Source organism: Sciurus vulgaris (assembly GCF_902686455.1).
Source record: "Sciurus vulgaris genome assembly, chromosome: 1".
Lineage (NCBI taxonomy): Eukaryota > Metazoa > Chordata > Mammalia > Rodentia > Sciuridae > Sciurus > Sciurus vulgaris.
In genome coordinates, this window is record NC_136461.1 from 5268569 (window position 1) to 5281448 (window position 12880).

Genomic DNA, 12880 nt, shown 5'->3' on the forward strand with positions numbered 1-12880 from the left:
CCTTCACTCAAAGTCCTCATTATGCCAAACTTGCTCTGCTCTTCCATTAATTCTCACTGACTCTTCACTCCATAAGCTTCCTGGACCAAGTTCTGACCCCCAGTCCTCTTCCTCCTTTACTGCCTCTGAAATAGCAGACGAACTCCCACCAAAAGTAGGTGAATTTGAGGCTATAAAGGAAAGTGTCATAGACAGGAATGCCTGATAACTAGCAAAAGAGACTGTCAGAGTCACGAGCTTTGTTCTGAGTCAGTTTGAGACCCTACAAATCTTCCTAAGCTCCTACGTAGGCAAGTTTGATCCGCGTTTCTGTCTGCTAGTATGATCATCCAGCTCCAATGTTTATTCTTCATGTTAGTCTAAAAGGTGTAATGTGGCACATAGGAGTCCTAACTAACTTTACTAAGAAAGCCCTAAGTAACAGAAATAAAGGGACCTCTACTAGACACAGAGGTTGTGCCAATAAAAAGGTATTTTGTAAAAACCAGATGATATTAGATAGCTTAACTACATCTGAAGGGGACATTGTGACAGTATAAAACTAAATATTGTGTTAACTCTGGCAATGTTAAGGATTTACATTCCCAAATAAAGCCCTCATCCTTACTGGCCTTGTTATGGGAACAACTTCTGAGCTCATGCACATCCTGGTGAGAGATTGCTGGTTTATATCATCTTCATGATATTCAGGGACATGTTCCAGATGCTGTGACATTTATTTTGCATTAATCTCATTCCAGTCCTCTGTCTTTTTGTTTCTCTCATAGAAGCACTCACCCCCAGATGACGTTACAACCTGTTCTTTCTGAACCAGACTTCCCACGGACCCTCAACTGACCCCGAACCTTCTAGAAGGAAACCACACTGCTTGCCCCAGGTCACCCCCTCTCAGCTCCAAGCAGCCAGAGCAGTCATTGTCCCTTTCTGTTATAGCAGTAAGGTTTCCATTTTCAGAGGGGGACTAAAGCCAGGGGGACAGAGAGTCAGTGTAGATAATAAATGATTGGGTCAGGAGGCAATGAAGCCTGGCCGGTTAGCTCAGCGGGCTAGAGGAGGAAATGAAACATTAAACCTTCAGGACACTTCCCCCTCCTCCACCTGTTGTCAAGGTGACCTGCCTCCAGGGAACTGTTCCTCCATACAAGGCGTCCTTAATGAGTAAGTGTCCCTGTGACCACTCTCTTCCTGCCTGTGCCCCTGGGTGGGCTTCCTTCCCTCCCTTGGATCACTCCACCTTTAGCCAACTTTGGTCACTAGGCATGTAAAGATGGGAGGAGGAGAGAGCATGCTAAATGTTGTGTATAATAATTCTATCAAATGGGTACACCGTGCTGACCCCCACATGCTTTCTTTTCTAAGAAGCAATTTACCTGCAGTCCTGCCTGGCCTCTGAGGACAGGATGTGTCACATTCCGTAGCTAACTACCTGTTAATCTGTCCCAGTTAATCAGAGTAAAACTGCCCCTCCTCTGTCCTAGTTCAGGAATCCACATTATTTAATTTCTCTAGTGGAAATATCACCCAGAGCATTAACAGGCTTGCCTCCCACTTCAAATCAAAGAACATAATATGAAATTATGGTCCTGTGAGTATGAGGACCCAGAAGGACAAAAAGGGCACATGTAAGATTTTAAGGGCACAACTAGCTGGCAAATGTCCTCCCTTAAATTAAAATTGTTATCAAAAAGTTGTATCCTCCATTCATTGTGATGCCCCAGCCAAAGGTCATGGAAGGAAAGGCAGAAACTGCTGACCCCTGGAGGGAGCTGTCCCCAGCCAAAGAGACTTTTCTTGGCACAGGTGCCATGTCTCTTTGTTCATTTTTGTTCAGAAGGAAACCTCATTCTCAACAGTAAAAGTAGGGGAGACAAAGTTGAGATAAATAATTTTCTGAATCCAACCTGACCCATTACCAAGTGGAAAAATGAAAAATGGTCTCCAGAGGAAACATAAATTACAGGACCACACTTTCAGAGACTGATTTTACAAAAAAAAAAAATTGGTTTAATGACCTCTCAAGCTCAGAATAGCAGCTCCCCTCGCTTAGGTTCTGCCAGATTTTCATTGAAATGCAAAGTGTGGGGACTTTCAGGGCTTGCAAGGAAATGACTTGGGACTGAAGAAAAAAAGTGTCACTTTTAAATCTGAGCTGCTTGTGGGACCCAAATGACTGGCTTATCTCCATCTTGCAATCTAATGATCTTTATCTTGAGAATTTTTAACCTAAGGATTTCACAGCTCTCTCTCATTGGGAAATTTTCCTCCTACAACAAATAGCTACAAGATCTCTGCCTCCTATTTTGTGTATGTGTGCACATGTGTGTATGTGTGTTGTGTTTACATATGTGCTTGTGTCCACATATCTTGTGCATGATGTCAAAATTGGCATATAGATAAATGAGTGCTCACAAATGAAAATTTAAAAGAAAAATGAATCCAAATACTCTTTAGTTTATGTGATTTTAAAAGTTCTATTTAAATTAGGTAAACAAATGAGAATAAAGATGTCTTTAAAATTACTAACTCACAAGTTTTTCTGGGTGGTCAATTAATAAACTGTTGGTTTCTACAAAATGTCTAGAATGTAATAGCCATTGCTTCTAGGATTTTTCTTCAACAAGGAAGAGATGGATAGTACTCTTAACTGCACTTGTCTGCTATCTTGGTTTTTACAGTTAAAAATAAATAAATTAGATTTGACATAAATGGTATTAATCTTAATGTGTTTGCTAGAGAAATCTGATTAATTTACAAAATTAAAAGGCTAACTGCTAAATATAAAATCAAATATTCTTAAATTCTTAAATTCCATAAATATATTTAAATATTATGTGTGTCTTCATAAATTGGTAAATGGAAAAGGATTTTAGATTGCTTTGTCCATGTCTTCATTGAAAACAAGGTTACTAAGAGTTCAGATTCTACCAGGTGTAATTTATATGCAAAGAGTTAAGAGGTTTCAATTGGGCTTCAATTAAAGTACCATAAAAACAAAATATTTCATCTTATTAAAGTGGAGTAATTTGTCTAAATTCAGAAACTTCATAAGGATTGTTTCAGAGTGTCAATTAAGAAAAGGGTTAACAGCTAGGAAAGGGATATAAAAAGGTTCTAGGTATGAAAATTTATTTTAATATGGAAAGTAGAAGGAATAAGAAGTGTTTCTGGATGAGAAAGTCTTTTGTGTGGAAAAGTAAAAGTCACAGAATGTGTAAGGAAGTTGCAGAAGACCTGTGTAGGATAAATTCCAAAAAGTTTGAGGGTAACTAAGTTGGATATATATAATTAGCACAATCAAAGTTACTTAAGGCTTTTTTCTAAGGTCAAATATTAATGTACTCATATAAACAAAGTTTAATCCTCTATGGGTTGAAGATTTCTTAAAACATCAATCTGCTCTTATTTATCAAAACAATCTCTAGTGGCTGTTAAGTTTTATTCTTTAGAGAAGCTAGTCTTGAAGGAATTAGCATTTAACTCTGGTTAAACAACAACGGTTATTTTAGATTATTACAGTACCTTACAGAGTCTAAACTTTTCTTTAAAAGCTAAACTTGGTCAATATAAAAACATCAGTGTAATTGCGGTGCTATTACTGCCCTCTTTTTGTACTAATTATATTCATATCTTCCAAGGATATAAGTCTTTAAAGTATAAGATTTGGAAGAACATTTTACCGAGCTGGTGTTCTTCAGACTAAGGTTTAAAGTAAAGGTTTAGGATTATAAAAATTATGTTTCTTAGTTCACAGCTATTATACAAATTCAATATGTTTTTACTCTTATTAATTTCGTTTTGTATTTTCCTTGTAAACGTTATCTGTTGTCTGTTAGTGCCTTACAGACGTACAGCTTTTGATATAAAAACCCACGTAAATTTGAGAAAATAGGCCATCATCTATAGACAGACAGGCTGTAAGGCTAACTTCCAGTACTAATACTGATCCCAATTAAATAAAAGAGGTGAATGACTGTAACGTTATAGACATTAAAGTTAAAACCCAGTACTCTAACTTTAAGAATGGTGAAACTGGCTTGCTGGATGTTTAAGACCAAAGCTTAGAGACTAAAGTTGAGGAAATAAAGGGCAAAAGAAAAAAATAGAGAGAGAGAAAGCATGGGGCAGGGAGAAAATAGCCAATATTTGGCTCTTGCCCTCTGAGTCAGCTTGAACCCAGGGAACAAGGGACGTTCTTTAAGGGCTTTGCAACTCTGGGCCACATGACCTCCCAGTCAGGGTCTCCATGAGAGCCTGGAGAACAGAAAGCCGACCAGTGTACATGCTGCAGAGAGGAGGGTCACTGGAGAAGGGAGCCATCCCTGATGCTTTCAAGGGAAGCCACATGGCCAACGAGACTCTGACCCATCTGGCAGATGGCACTAAAGGAGCTAAGAGGCTGTTTCCAAGTTCCCAAGAGTGACCACCTGAGGGAACTCGGCTGACTCTTAACAATAGATAGGAACAAGGCCAATTTGATCACCTAGCAAAAACAGTTATATCCAAAGTATAGCCATACCTGGGCATTTAAAATAAAAGGCAATAGTAGAATTTAAGATGGATACTTGTGTCAGCCCCATAGCCCTGGTGCCCCCAAAGTCTTTTTTTGTGAGGCTCGTATTTACCCTTGCCTACCAAAAATTTAACTGGCCTCTGTACCTTGGTCTTCCTTACTCCTCAAATTGATATTTTGCCTAATAAACAATGTTTGCTTATCTTGATAGCAGCATACACCAGACACAGGAGAGCCCTTCAGCTTATTCCCTTAATCAGAGGGCTAGAGATACCAACTGGGATTGATCACCACAAAAAATAAAATAAAGGCATGCTGTCCATCTACAACTACAAAAAGGAAAAAAGAAAATCTTCTAAAAAAAGAAGATATCTAACAGGCGCTGATTCAATACTGACTTCACAAAAGCAGCTGGATTCCCTGGTGCAGAATCACTGGGCTAGATGTCCTTACTGCAGAATAAGGTGGCTCCTGCCTCTTCCTCAGGGGACAATGCTGCTTCTCTGTCAATCAATGAGGACTGGTAAGGGATAAGACTGAGCAACCACAGGACCGACTCAAACGACAGAGATGAGAACTGGCTGGCTTCTCCCTCTTTTAACCCTTCTAATACTCATTTTTCTTGTCATGACCTCTTCCCCTGCTTTGTCAAAACTTTATACAGAAGCAACTTCTTGACAAGGTGACCCATCTAGCCCAGACCACCTCCCAAGAATACACAAGAGCCGCTCTTCTCCTTCACTCCCAACGTGACTCTCCTGAGTCCCACAAGGAAGGAATTGCCTGCAACTACGTCAAAGTCCCCTCCATCTACACCACCCTGAAGCCACAAGAGCCAGGACTGTGCAGGAGCCTAAAATACCCCACCTCCTCATGCTCTTCCAGATCTCTGACAGGGAATCCCCTTCTTCACCCCTTCTCAGCAGGAAGTACCACCTCATTATACTCCTTTCAGAGTCTGGAATGAAGGACATGGACAATAGTCCCCAGGGACTTTCCTTACCTACAACTGCTCCCTCCCTGCCCTCCTGCCCCACTTGAATGAGCCCACCACCAAAACTCCTCCCGTAACCTGGCCCTGCTAAACCCAAAACCCAGACCCTCATTGGAGCCTGCTGCCATTTTCCCTCTCAAAAATGTGCCCCTCCACTGCTTCACAAAACACCGCCAGTCCACTGAGATCCATCTCCATTTCCTTTACTTTTTGTATTCCCTTCATTTCACCTATAATCCCAGCTACTTGGGGGTTGAGGCAGGGGGATTTGCAAGTTCAAAGCCAGCCTCAGCAACTTAGTGAGACCCTGTCTCAAAATAAAATATATAAAGGACTGGGGATGGGGGTCAGTGATTAAGTACCTCTGAGTTTAATCCCTGGCACACTCCCTCAAAAAATAAAAACCTTAATCAAACGCCTCCCTAGGTCAATATAATTTCAATATAAATAGATTCTCACAGCCTGCTCCATTCTTGTGCAATCAAAATTGTACCAACTCCATAGGAGGAAGCTGCTGGTCTTTTCACAAAATAGCTAAGAGTTTAATTCAGGAAAGACACCTGTTTGTCCTGGGGTGTTCTGCAAGGTGAAATGTAAGAGTTCATCTGTTTTAAAGGAGATGTTCCAGAATACTAGGAAGCATTCATGGAGTGCTCTCTCGTCTCCAGGAGTCAGAGAGCCATGGATCCTGGCCTCACGGAATTCGGGCTTCATGGTCAGGGAGGTGGACACATGCTGTTGTGGAAGGGCAAGAGGGCCCAGGACAGTGCCAGAGAGGGAAAGACTGTTCTGTGTAGTGGGTCAGATTCACAGAGGAGGCTGATTCATAAACGTTTAAGGAAAAGCAAGGATTTTTTTCATGTTGGTAAGGGTATTGTCTTAGACTATTAGGATGCTATAAAAAATGCTGTATTCTAGGTGACTTATAAACAACCAAAGTGTGTTTCTCCTTGCTACAGAGGCTGGAAGTTCCAGAGGCTGGAAGTTCAAGCCAGGCTGATCTGGTGTTTGGCTGGAGCTGGCTTTTTGCTTCGCAGGTGGTGTTTCTCACTACGTCCTCACCTGGTGAAGGGCCAACTCCGGTTTCTCCAACCCCTCATAATAAGGGCACTAACCCCATTCACAAGCCCCACCCTCATGATCCAAGGACCTCCCAAAGACCCCGCCTCCTAACACCATCACCTTGGATGACTATGAAGAGCAGTGGAGACACAGTCAGACAGTAGCAGGTGTTTCAAGCAGAGGAACAAGGCTGTGGGTGGCCCAGCATGGTGACAGCACCGTGTGTGCCCAGAGAGACCTGCAATTTGAGGAGAGACCAGCTTGTTGTGGGACTGGGGGCACTGGGAAGCCATGGAATGATGGTAGGCTTCAAGGCAAATGGGGTCACCTCTGTCCTGTTCTAGAGGCTGTGGACTGGTTAGATGGTGGGGTGAGGGACAAAGCCCAGGTGACACCCAGGTCTCTTGCTAGGATGGGGTCTGAATTGAGTTACCACCAGCAAGAAAGAGCCTGGAAGGAGGAGGTGGTTATAGGAAGTAAGACAGTGAATTCAACTTTCAGAGGTAGGCAAAAGTGAAACTCGTAGCTGTGTACTGGGTCAGAAGTTGATCCATCCACCCGTCCATTCACCCACCCATCCATCCGTTCGCCTACCCATCCTTCTGTGTGTGGATGATCTGATTCATGTGTCTGTCTGTCCATCCAAGTTCTCCATTCACCTTTATCTGATGGCCCCATACCTTGACTATCTTCCTCTGAATCAGTTACCTTGCTGGGAGCGGTAAACACTGTTCTTCCCTCTATGTCTGTTTTAGGCAGACTTCTCACTGCTGTGACTAGAGAATCTCACCAGAACTATTTTTAAAAAGGGAAAGTTTATTTGGTGGCTCAGGGTTTTAGGAGTCGTCCATAGAAGGCCAGCTCCATTCCTGGGGGCTTGTGGTGAGGCTGAACATCACAGCAGAAGAGCTTGGCAGAGGGAAACAGCTCACATCATGGTGACCAGGAAGCAGAGAGAGACTCTGCTCTCCAGATACAAATATATACCCAAAACCGCGCCCCCGTTTCTGCCTCCTCCAGCCACAGCCTCCACTGCTGGTACCACTTGGTTAATTCCGTCAGAGATTAATTCACTGATTGGGTTAAGACTCTCACAACCCAATCATTTCTTCTCTGAACTTTCCTGCCTTGTCTCACACATGAACTTTTAGGGGAGAGCTCACATCCAAACAATAACAATGTCCTTTTTAATGTCATTACTTCCCTGCTCTGAAATGTGGTGCGTATAGAACAGACAGGAAAAGTGTTTCATTCCCCGCTTTAGATTAAGATTGGAAGGGGTTTTTTTGACTTTGTGTTTTAGGGGTTTTTTGGTACCAGGGATTGAACTTAGGGACACTTGACCACTGAGCCATGTCCCCAGCCCTATTTTGTATTTATTTAGAGGCAGGGTCTCACTGAATTGCTTCACACCTCACTTTTGCTGAAACTGGCTTTGAACCCATGGTCCTCAGCTGCTGGGATTACAGGTGTGCGCCACCACACCCAGCCAAGATTTGAAGATTTTGATAGGAAATTTTAGATAGATTTTTTCCCAGAGATAAGTTAGAGGACAGAAGATGGTTTTTCTTCTCTCATTAACACTGATAGGAAAAAAAGAAAAGCAAAAAATAAAAAGTAAAAAAAAAGTCTTGATCTAAATGGAAGCATTGTATGAGAATAGTTGTCTACAGTCCCTTCCTCTCCTACAAAGCCATGTGGGCCCCTGCTGTGCTTTATTATTTTGCAATATTGCAGGTAATTCCTAATAGTCTACTAAGTTATGTGTCCAGTAAAAAATTAGAAGTTATAAAAATCGGGGCTGGAGTGTGGCTCAGTGGTAGAACTTTGCCCGGCAGTGTAAGGCCCTGGGTTCAATCCCCAGTGCCACCCCCACACACCATTATAAAAATAGACTGATGGCTATAAAATCGGACATATATAAACACATTGCATATCACTTATGATTCTGGAACTCTATGTGGATACAAATCCCTGGAAATGTGGCTCCGAGTCTCACCTGGACTGGCAGAGCTGAGCCAGAGCTTCAGAGAGGGGAGCAGCTCCACCTGATGGGAAGAGGGCTGGCAGGGGAGGAAGGAAAGGAAGAGGGCTCCACAGGGTAAGCCGGGCAACTCACACGTGTTCTTGAGTTTTTATTCTGTGTGATATACCAGAAAAAAAGTATATTCTAACAATGGGGTATTTTTTTTTAGGTTGTCAATGGACCTTTATTTATTTATTTATTTATTTATTTAATTTTATTTTTTTTATTGTAAACAAATGGGATACATGTTGGTTTCTCTGGTTGTACATGAACTAGAGGCATACCATTTGTGTAATCATACATTTACGTAGGGTAATGGTGTTTGATTCATTCTGTTATTTTTTTCCTCCCCCCACCCTTCCCACCCCTCTTTTCCCTCTATACAGTCCCTCCTTCCTCCATTCTTGCCCCCCTTCCACCCCCCATTATGTGTCATCATTCTTTTATCAATGAGGTCATTCGTCCTTTGGTTTTTTGAGATTGGTTTATCTCAGCATGATATTCTCCAATTTCATCCATTTGCCTGCAAATGCCATAATTTTATTATTCTTTATGGCTGAGTAATATTCCATGGTATGTATGTATATGTGTGTGTGTGTATATATATATTTTTTTTTTCACAGTTTCTTTATCCATTCATCAATTGAAGGGCATCTAGGTTGGTTCCACAATCTGGCTATTGTGAATTGAGCAGCTTCGAACATTGATGTGGCTGCATTACTGTAGTATGCTGATTTTAAGTCCTTTGGGTATAGGCCAAGGAGTGGGATAGTTGGGTCAAATGGTGGTTCCATTCCAAGTTTTCTAAGGAATCTCTACACTGCTTTCCAGAGTGGTTGCATGGATCAAGGAACTTGGAATCCGACCAGAGACCCTGCATCTTATAGAAGAAAAAGTAGGTCCAAATCTTCAACTTGTTGGCTTAGGATCAGACTCCCTTAACAGGACTCCCATAGCATAAGAAATAAAAGCAAGAATCAATAACTGGAACAGATTCAAACTAAAAAGCTTTCTCTCAGCGAAGGAAACTATCAGCAATGTGAAGAGAGAGCCTACAGAGTGGGAGAATATCTTTGCCACTCATACTTCAGATAAAGCACTAATTTCCAGAATATATAAAGAACTCAAAAAACTTTACATCAAGAATACAAATAACTCAATCAACAAATGGGCTAAGGATATGAACAGATGCTTCACAGAAGAAGACCTACTAGCAATCAACAGATTTATGAAAAAATGTTCAACATCTCTAGTAATAAGAGAAATGCAAATCAAAACTACCCTAAGATTCCATCTCACCCTAATTAGAATGGCGATTATCAAGAATACAAGCAACAATAGGTGTTGGTGAGGATGTGGGGGAAAAGGTACACTCATACATTGCTGGTGGGACTGCAAATTAGTGCAGACCTTTATTTTATCTATTTATTTAAATGTGGTGCTGAGAATCGAACCCAGTGCCTCGCACATGCCAGGCAAGCGCTCTACCACTGAGCCCTAGCCCCAGCCCAATGCGGGTAATTCGTAAGACTCTCTCCTAAGCTTTAATAGAAGAGAAAATAGACTAGGAACGGGATCAGGTTTGAGTTGGGAGGCACACCTGTGCCTGGAGAGCCACAGGGTACTGGCTGGTATCTTCCCCACACCATCCTCCCTGCTTCATCTGCAGGAAGCAGCTCACTCCTGATCCCAGAAAAAGCACCTCCGGCGTGGGGCTCCTTTAAGATTTTAACAGCAACAAAATATATGTGGCCCACAGACAATGAATTCCCGCACATTGTGGCAGAGGGTTTTGTTTAATCTGAGACCCTGCACTGGGAGTAGGGGCAGGAGTACATGAAAGTATCCTCTCCTGAGCAATTTATTTTTGAAGTCTCAAATCCACATGTAGCCAGTTACCTTCCAGGTTATGATTCATGAACCAAGACCGCAGCAAGAAGCCAGGAGATCCTGGTACTGGCCAGATTAAACACAAGCCACTCAAACTTGACAGGGCCACTTCATTCCTTGGGACTTTGGCTTTTATTTCCCTGTCTGTTTTGGAAACTTTTTGGTTCTGCATTGCCGATTGGCATGCAAATTCGTAAACCTTTTTGAAAGGCGATTTTAAAAAAGAAGAACTATTCGAGGTAGAAAGCAGAATTCTATTTTTAACAGTTCTCCAAACCGCTCTTATGGCACAGAAATGCATATCTTATAGTATAATTTCATTTGCAAAGTGTGTTTATTTGTTAATATCATTCAAACCATCCAGAAACGTGTCCTTTAAAGTAACAGAACAGCGCAAAATCACAACAGATCCACATGGAGGCACTTTAAAATGAAAATGCCTCATATACAGAATAAGGATAAAATTTTAAAGTCTGCAAGAGAAAAATAGCAGATTAAACATGTAGGGAGAAACCAATTCAGATCTCAGGTGATACCAACCCAGACCCTCAACGCTAGGAGGTCCTGGGATAACATATATCAAGCTCTGAAAGAAAAGGGATGCCGACTAAGCAAAATTAAGCTTCTGATTTGAAGACGAAATAAGAACCTTCCATGATAAACAAAAATTAAAAGAATTCATAACCAGAAAGTCTGTATTTCGGAATATTCTCAAAAAAATATTCCATGAAGATGAAATGAAAAAAAGAAAAGTGAAAACCAGGGAGGGGGAGAGATACACTAAAGAAATATCAACCAAAGGAGAAACTGACTCAAATTAAAATCTAGAAATAAGCCAAGAGGACTGGGAACACAAATCATCTCAATAATAACCCTGAAGGTTAATGGCCTAAACTCATCAATCAAAAGACGCAGACTGGCAGATTGGATGAAAAACCAAAATCCAACAATATGCTATCTCCAAGGGATTCACCTCCTGGGCAAAGACATCCACGGCCCGCAGGTGAAAGGATGGGAAAGAAGTATCACTCACATGGACTGTGTAAACAAGCAGGGGTTTCCATTCTCCAAAACAGACCAAGTTATGTGAGCTATATAACTATGATTTTACAAGTGTGATATTTCCTTAATACATTTTTAGCATCTGTAGGGTTGTTTTGATGGCTCCCTTTCCACTGATATTTTTTCTTAGTCTTGTTAGATATTTATTGACTTTGAGCTGTATGATTTCTTTTCTATTTCACGTATTTCCACTCCTACTCTTATTTTTTCCTTCCTACTACCTAATTTGAAAATAATTTGATTATTAATCTGGCTTCAATCTGATATAAATGCTTTAAGTTATAAGTGTGCATCTAAGTCCTATTTTGTCCCAGAGATTCTGATATTTTAAGCTTTTATTATCACTTGGTTCAAAGCACTTTTTATTTACTTTTCTTGTGCTTTCTTCTTTGGTCTGTGAGATATTGACAAGTGTGTCATTTAATTTTGAAGTAGTTGAGACGTGGGGGTGGGTTCTATATATCTTATAGTGATTGATTTCTAATGTGATTAATTTCAAATTTTTAAATTTTCTCAAAGCTTATTTTATGACAGAATATGGCCTGTCCTGATTAATTTTCTACTTGTCATTGCTGTTCTCTATAAACAGCAAGTAGGTCCAAGTGGCTGGTAATGTTGTTCGGCCTCCTATGTCATTACTCCTTCCAGCAACGTGAGGGGGCTCAAAACCTCCAGATACGATTGTGGATTTATTTCTCTCATCTCATTAATTTTTACTTCCTGTATTTTGAAATTTCATTGTTAAGTACATATACATTTAGGATTGTTATACGTTTTTGAAGAAGTTACGCTATTATGGTTATGAAATGTTCCCTTTTTCTCATGAAAATACTTTCTCTTGAAATGTATTTTATATTAGTAGCTCTACTTCAGATTTCCCATGCTTATTTTCCCCTTCTTTTGCTTTTAACTATTGGTGTGATGATATTTAAAGTGTGACATACGTATAGAGCATATAGTTACTGTCTGCTTTTTACACGTGTTGAACATTTATGCCTTTTGATTACAATATCTAGTTCATTTATATTTAAATTAATTATTGATAGTGTTGGAAAAAAGATCCCCTGACCTGAAGGTTGGTGGAAAATTGGGTGAGTGATCGGTGTGATGATGTAGTACTTAGGAAAGGGGGTTGAACAGTCCTGCTGTTGGGCTCAGAGAGAAGGTTGCTGGAACGCTTCTGTTGCAATTGTTCATTCTCTCATTTATCACATGGCACATGGCAACAGGTCTATTTTATAGTTTGTTACTGATTTCTTTTGCAAGTAAAAATAATGTATAGGTATATAAGCATGAGAGGCAGACAACGAGTGAGTGACTAAGCAGACAGTGCCAA